At 44.4% G+C, this 8015-nt stretch overlaps 1 protein-coding gene across 3 annotated transcripts in view; it reads left to right on the top strand.

Annotated features, from left to right (window-relative positions):
- The first annotated feature begins 209 nt into the window (after positions 1–209).
- The window catches only part of CASR (calcium sensing receptor), a 78442-nt gene continuing 70636 nt past the window's right edge, over positions 210–8015 (top strand). For 2 of the 3 annotated variants that reach the window (XM_047735354.1, XM_047735332.1), the window contains exon 1: positions 210–375. The gene's annotated coding sequence lies outside the window, so the exon portion shown is untranslated. Of the gene's footprint in view, positions 376–844; positions 1078–8015 lie in introns of those variants that run through there. The other variant, XM_047735338.1, reaches the window with a different exon arrangement.

Genomic DNA, 8015 nt, shown 5'->3' with positions numbered 1-8015 from the left:
TTGTCATTCTTTATAGATGCTAGCAAACTGCCCACCCAAAGGGGTATGTGTTGTTTGAGAATAAAAAGAAAAACACGGGCTTTCTACAAAATAAATTAATTTTCCCTACTGAAAAAATATTCGAGCGTCTGATAGGTGGCGGGCGCTATGCCAGGCGCCCGGGACTGGAATGAGCAAGGCATCGGTCCCCGTCCATGAGGAGCGCAAGGTCGGGTCGGTGCAGGAAACCACAAGCTACAGGTGCCTGCATCTGGCGGAGCAGGACCGCGAGTCTTTCGGAGCAGGAGCTTGGACAGAAGCAAGGAGGGAGCTGTTTTCGAGCACCGAGAAAGTCTCGCAGCGTACGCAGCGCTTGACCCGAGTCTTGCAGAATGAGTAAGAGTTTGGGCATGGGATTTGTATTTATTTTACTGTGGCTCTCTGGCCTTTTACCAGAAAAAGAAAAAAAAAAAGTTTCCCAAGGTTGGCACAGAGAACGTTGGTGGAGTCGCAAGCCCCCAACGTCTTAAAGCCTCTTTCCATTTTCGAGGAGGAGGGAAGGGGTTCTCTCCGACTGCGGGAGCAGGATCTGGGGTCCGGGAAATTCCTGGTGCGGAGAGGACAGGGGAGGACCTGAGCGTGGGACCCGCTGTTCTCGGGAGCCAGACCCATCGGGTGGCCCCCGGGAGAGAGAAGAGGCGCCCTGGGCGCCGGGCTCCAGAGGAGTTAGCGCAGCTGGATCTGGGCTGGGAAGACCGTGAGGGTGCTGGGGTTACCAGGGGTGCGAGGTTACGGAGCAGCGGGCAAGTGGGCTCCGAAGGAAGCTGGGCTCGGCGGACTGGGATCCCCAGGGGGCAGGCGGGCGGGGAGCGGGAGAGGGGCGGAGCTCCGAGGCCGGAGCCGCGGCGGCTGCCCAAAGGGTCTGCGGGGGCTGCGGTGGCCGCCCCGACAGCTGGCGCCTCTCCGAGACCCTGACCGAGACCGTGGGAGCTGGGCCCACCTGGCGTCCTGAGCTCAAATTCCTGCCCATCTTCGAGTAGATCCACAGCCAACGGGCCGACGCTGCCCCTGGTGAGGGAGCCCGGGCCAGGGCTGCAGGTAGGACCAAGGTACGCGAGGGGGGCGGGCGGAAAGTGCCACAATGCAGGATGGGCAGTGGCGGGGTCCAGGGACCGCATGGGCTCAGGAGCAAACGAAGGGCACCGGCTCAGGAGCAAACGAAGGGAACACCGGGTGCGTGGCTTGAGGGAAGTCAAGACCAAAGGCTTCCAGGCGCAGGACCGACTGTTCAGTTACCCGCAGAAGCTGCTGGGGGTCGCCCTTTCGGTTGAACGGGAGTGCGTACCAAGACACGGGCTGTGGGTAGTGTGCTATGCCTGAGCCTTGTTTCTGCCTGTGGCGTTGTCAGAAAGAACTCCCTTTCCCTGTGTCTTAACAAGGGACCGGGCAGCTTTCTAGTATGTTCGCAATGGAAAGGGAGGGCCACCGTGTCAGCATCCAGCCTCTTTAGCCAAAGCCTCCAGGTGCCTTGAGGACACTGCCTCTGTGGCACCAAATTAGGGTGTCAGACCTGATCACCAGCTGCCACATTCCCAGTGGAGAAAAATAAAAGGTACCACACAGTAGGGGGTCTTTTATTATTTTTTAGGTTATTTTAAAACTGTAATTTTAACAGATAACACATGCACCTGGTTTTTAAAATCAAATATTGCAAAAATATTGTCTTCCACTTTGTAGCTTATTTTTTTCTACTCATGTCCTTTCTTATTCTTGCTCTGTCCCCTCCTTTTGACTCTTTATCTCACCTCCTGCCTAAAGAAAGTACCAGAAGAAAATGACATCACTGCCACTGCCTGCATCTCGTAATCACCAGTGTTCCCCACTGGCACAGCCCCTGCTGTCTTCAAAGTCTTTCACTGGGGTAGCCCTTTGGGGGTAGGGAGCCCACTACTGAGAGGACACTTCATTTACTTTCCTTAACTCTCCCAGCCTTAGGGAAGAGTCCATGATGAGTGCTAAACTATGTTCTTTCCCTTAAACTAGAATTTCCAAGTGTGACTTAAGTAGAGTCGGGTACTGAGGGGAATTGATGAAGGGTATTTCCTAAAATGCACTTGATTTCCAGGAATTAACATCTCAGGAGTTCCTATTCCTGAAAACACAATTTTGCCAATTATGGCTCTTAGTAGCTTCTCCCTTCTCCACCCAGGCCCAACAGAGTGGCAGGCAGAGGATTCTTCCTCAGAAAGAACCTCAAAAGATGGATGTTTTATACTTGTGAGGGGGCTCAGGGACATAGCTTTGTGGCAGACAATGGAGGTGGGGAGGTGGTGGGGAGAGATGTAGAAGAAGGGTTAGAGAGGAACACAGAAGTAGGAAGGGAGGAGCAGGCCAAGATTCTTTTTTTTTTTTTTTAAGATTTTATTCATTTATTTGACAGAGATCACAAGTAGGCAGAGAGGCAGGCAGAGAGAGAAGCAGGCTCCCCACTGAGCAGAGAGCCCGATGCGGGGCTCGATCCTAGGACCCTGGGATCATGACCTGAGCCAAAGGCAGAGGCTTTAACCCACTGAGCCACCCAGGCGCCCCTGCAGGCCAAGATTCTTAAGAAGAGAAGAATCCTGAAGCATAGGGCCCTGTCATTTAGGAATAATCTCCAGATAATTTTGCTATGAGACCACACATGTGGCGTAACTTCTTGCTAACAATCAGCACAATCAACTCTGTTCCAATGCTTTTACTAGGCAAGGCCAAAATATATTGAGAAATGAAAAAAAAATCAACAAATAAACCCATTTTTATCTATATGACAAAATAGGAGTAGTTTAAATTATTTTTAAGAACTAATAGGTTTTTTAGGAGTTGTGTAGCGTTTAAAATAACCTAATAGGGGGCACCTGGGTGGCACAGTCAGTTAAGTGGTCGAGTCTTGGTTTCAGGTTAGGTCATGATCTCAGTGTTGTGGGATGGAACCCCTAGTCAGGCTCTGTGCTCAGGGCAGTGTCTTCTTCTTCTTTTTTTTTTTTTTTTTTAAGATTTTATTTATTTATTTGACAGACAGAGATCACAAGCAGGCAGAGAGGCAGGCAGAGAGAGAGAGGAGGAAGCAGGCTCCCTGCTGAGCAGAGAGCCCTATGCAGGTTCGATCCCAGGACTCTGGGATCATGACCTGAGCCAAAGGCAGAGGCTTTAACCCATTGAGCCACCCAGGTGCCCTGGACAGTGTCTTCTTAAGACCCTCTCTCCCTCTCCCCCTCCATCCTGCTCTCTCTCTCTCTGAAATAAGTATATAAATCTTTTAAAAAATAATAAGTAAATAAAATACCCTAGTAAGTACTCTAAGTCACTACATTTCGTTTATTTTGTTCATTTTATTCATGTTGCATTACCTAGACCTGGATCCCACACGTGTCAGAAAGTTCCGGTTGGGGAGAAGCTGCCACTTGTAAGAAGCCCTTTTTTTTTTTTTTTTAAAGATTTTATTTATTTATTTGACAGAGAGAGAGATCACAAGTAGGCAGAGAGGCAGGCAGAGAGAGTGGGGGAAGCAGGCTCCCCGCTGAGCAGAGAGCCCAATATGCGGCTCGATCCCAGGACCCTGAGATCATAACCTGAGCTGAGGGCAGAGGCTTAATCCACTGAGCCACCCAGGTGCCCCGTAAGAAGCCTTTTTGAATGGAGGTTAGTAAGGGAGTAGATTTGAAAATAAGGACTGATCCTTGTGGTAGAGTAGGGAAATAATGAGGAGGAATGAATTGACTACCAGCTTGAGTCTCATAAGGAATCAGGTATAATTCTTAAGAGAACATGACAATGATTCATTCATTCATAATGTTTATAGAGTGCCTGGCTATGTGTCAGTCACTGGAGGAAAAAATGGTGAAAAATGAGGGAAGATCTCTGATCTCCTGGAGCTTATAGATGCTTCAGGGAGGCAACTGTTAATAAAATAACAAAGTATTGAATATGTAATTACAAACTAAAATAAGTTCCCTAAAGTAAAGAAATAAAGTTCTTTGAGGGTTTATACAGATTGTACTGCAAGACCAAGGAAGGGTTTCTCAAGGAGGTTTCCCTTCCGCTGAGATTCCAGAGGAGGTGGAAATATTGAAGATATATATGGTTTTGAGATAGGAGCAGGATGTATCAGCTAGAAATTACATTTGGCTGCTAGTAATCAAGAAGTCTGACTGCCATGTAGTGTTTGCCATACAGCATGTGTATACATGTAGAACTAGCATTTCTGAAAATCTGGAAAAGGATTCCTTGCTGTCACAGTATCATCTGTGCTGTCTTGAGTTGGTCATGGTTTTCCATTGCTATTATTCTTGCTTTTAAATGAAGTTTGTAATTTCATTCTTATCAGTTTATTTTACTATGCATAATAAAATATGTGCATTGTGGTTCAAATATGAATCATCTATATTCCCATTGCTAAGGTAGATATGCATGTATCTGCCATACCAAATTTGACTTTTACATGACAACTCATTGTTATCACTTTTCCAGTGAAAAGAAGTGTGGCAGATAGACTACAATATCTTCTCTCCACTCTTATCCACTGCTGTAATTGGTAGGATGTCAAAATGTTCAGTTACTCTAAAGCTGCAAGTACCTCTTCAGAGTTTCATATTCAGTCCTTTAGTAAAAAAAAAAAAACACAATTAGTAATTGCATTGATGCTCTAAGTAAAAGCAATATAAATCTCACAATGTATTAACATGGGGTGCTCTGACCAAGCAACATACTTCACATGCGAACAAATATTTTCATTCGTCCAACAATATTTGCTGTAAATCTTCTATATGTCCAGCACTGTGCTAGATACTATCGATAAAATGGATTAGTAAGACATAGTCCCAGCATTTAAGGAATTCATAGAAGTTTAAGATGGGGGACTCATACTTACTCATGTAAGGATGGGAAAGCGCTGTGGTTGCCATAATGAAAGCATAATTAGGGAACGTGATACACAGGGAGCCGAGGGGTCTATTTCACCAAGGAGAGGAGGAGTTGAGGAAAGGTTCATGGATGAGTTAACACTTGAGATGAATCTTGAAAGACGAGACATTCCTCAAGATAAACAAAGGAAAGAGGGCACTATGAAAGAAGGGATTTGTATGGAAAAACAAACCAAAACGGAAGTGTGGAACAGCATGCCAAGGTCCAGGACATGCAAGTGGCTCAAAGAGCTGAAGTATAAAGAGCAAAAAGGGGCTCATGAAGGGATGAGGCTGGAGTAATGAGCAGACCAGGTCACGGAGAACCGGCATGCCATCACATGGATAGATGCGGGTTTTAAAATATGCACAGTGAAAGCACATAGACCCAAGTTTGAGTCACAGCTCTGTCACTTTCTAGCTGTGAGGCTTTGGTTAAGTAACTTGACCTCAATAAGTAATGGTAATGAAGGCTGCACCTCCCTTATTGGGTTCCTGCAAGAACTAAGGATAAGTCATGTAGTACCCAGCACAGATTGTGCATCTAGTTATTATTGGTGTGCTTTTTTTTTTTCATTATTTATCCTAATACAAAGGAAGCCACTATAGGGTTTTAAGTAGAGGAGTGACTTAATGAGCATTTTTATTTAGACCATAATCATTCTAGCTAAATAAGGATGCTGAGTTAAAGGGGGGGCAAGTTTGGAACAGAGAAACCACTTACAGAAATTATACCCATTCAGATGATGATGATGATAGCCTGAACCATGGTGGCCATGGCAGTGGCCATGGAGAAAAGGAACCAAAGCTTGAGATGTCTTCAAGGTAAAGTCCACAAAACTCAATTACTCATTACTTGTGGGGAGTAGGATTCTAGTCTGTCATTTTTTGGTTTTGTCATCTAAATGACTTTAGGATAACAAAAGGAAACCAGGTATCCACAAGGACTAGGGATCAGGTATCTAGGATGTGCTTCTGTGTAGAGGACTTAATGATTGGAACCAAAAAAACAAAAAACAAAAAACAAACAAACAAAAAAAAAAACAAAAAAAGAAAACCTGTCTTTGTAATTGAGAAGACTTCTTGACAACTTCTATGTTACAACATAAAATAATATCAGGAAGGCTTAGTTGATCCAGAACAAATAAAAGCCATTATCTCCCTCTCTCTCTGTCTCTCTCTGTCTCTCTCATCTCTAGGAGGCTTTTAGTTCAAGTTGAGTGAACATTAGATCTCATCCATTTGCCACTGTCATAAAGTGGCACATACAACACTCACTCATGCTTGGTAGTTTTGTTTTTCACTCTTGCCTGACACTAACCTGATTGAATTTTTTCTCTTTTTTTTCTCAAATGCCCTCTCACAATTCAATATGCACAAGCTAAGGTGCCTCTGTTAAAGCCAGTGAGAATTAGGGGATTTAGATCATCCCTATTTTATAATGCAATGTAGTCTTGCTAACCACATCATCAATTTCATAAGATGGAAAATTATCCAGATGTATGTGGTAGTGCTTGGTGAACCGTTGCTGGGAATTTTGTGCCTGTTTCCCCCAAACGTAGATCCTAGGAAATGCTGACTGAATGTTGGATTCACTTGCTTGAACAACTGTATCATTACTTGAAGCCACAGAAATGTACAGACATTATAATTAGGCAGGGCCAATGGGTGAGGTGGTAAAGTGTAAAATGAGGAAAAATAAGGTCTGCCTCTGCCCTAGACGGTCTAGAATTTGGATAAAAGTGGACTGTCCATCTCTGTGACTTTGGGCAACATACCTCACCTCTCTGAGCCCCAGTTTTTACTGGGGGATATTCCTTTACATATCTGTAAAATAGAGGTAATGTCTTCTTGAAAGGGTGGTTGTGAGGTTTACATGAACTATATAGGGAAAGTGCTTACCACAATGCCTGGCATATGGTAGCTGTTTAACTGGTCCACATCCTTTGGCTCAGCTCCTGTCAGAGATCTTTCCTTACATTGACAAAGCAGAAAGAATGATGATTTCTTAGGTTAAGTAACCTGAATTAATTGGCTTTTATGTGTTTCTCATCTATAATTGATTTTTTTCCCTAGGAACTGGGGTGGAAACCTGTTTTCCTCCACCCTCGGGAAATGCTTATCGGTATGATGGGGGCAAAGGTAATGTGATACCTGCAGGGAGAAAACTAATTTTAGCTACTCTTTCAACAAGTCTTTCACATGCATACAAGCAAAATTACTAACAGTAAGAAAATGAAGTGACTTGACTTCTTCCTCCCATGTCTTTTGTTGGTGGAGTTCCTAACAAGCATGTTTCTTGTTTACTTGCTGTTTTTCATGTAGAAAGAAAGAAGCAGGCTCAAAGACACAGTTATTGTTTCCCCCACCCCCCAACAATAATTGTGAGCTGTTGTCCTTAGGAAAAAAGTTGTTTTTCTCCTCTTAATGGAATTTGATGGTTGAAAAAATTATCATGTCCTCCATTTGGTTCTTCTAAATTTTCTGTATTTCGACATAAGCCTTTAGTTTAGTTCCACAGCATTGGTTGAGCTCCAGCTGCATGTCAGGCATTCAGTTAGCTCTACACACTCAGATAGGCCAGTCTTTTTTTTTTTTTTTTAATTTCTTTTCAGTGTAACAGTATTCATTGTTTTTGCACCACACCCAGTGCTCCATGCAATCCGTACCCTCTCTAATACCCACCACCTGGTTCCCCCAACCTCCCATCCCCCGCCATTTCAAAACCCTCAGATTGTTTTTCAGAGTCCATAGTCTCTCATGGTTCACCTCCCCTTCCAATTTCCCTCAACTCCCTTCTCCTCTCCATCTCCCCTTGTCCTCCATGCTATTTGTTATGCTCCACAAATAAGTGAAACCATATGATAATTGACTCTCTCTGCTTGACTTATTTCACTCAGCATAATCTCTTCCAGTCCCGTCCATGTTGCTACAAAAGTTGGGTATTCATCCTTTCTGATGGAGGCATAATACTCCATAGTGTATATGGACCACATCTTCCTTATCCATTCATCCTTTGAAGGGCATCTTGGTTCTTTCCACAGTTTGGCAACCGTGGCCATTGCTGCTATAAACATTGGGGTACAGATGGCCCTT

This window comes from Lutra lutra, chromosome 1 (assembly GCF_902655055.1).
Source record: "Lutra lutra chromosome 1, mLutLut1.2, whole genome shotgun sequence".
Taxonomy (NCBI): Eukaryota; Metazoa; Chordata; class Mammalia; order Carnivora; family Mustelidae; genus Lutra; species Lutra lutra.
The sequence above is the reverse complement of the archived record's forward strand: the minus strand, read 5'-3'. Positions and strand labels throughout refer to the sequence as shown.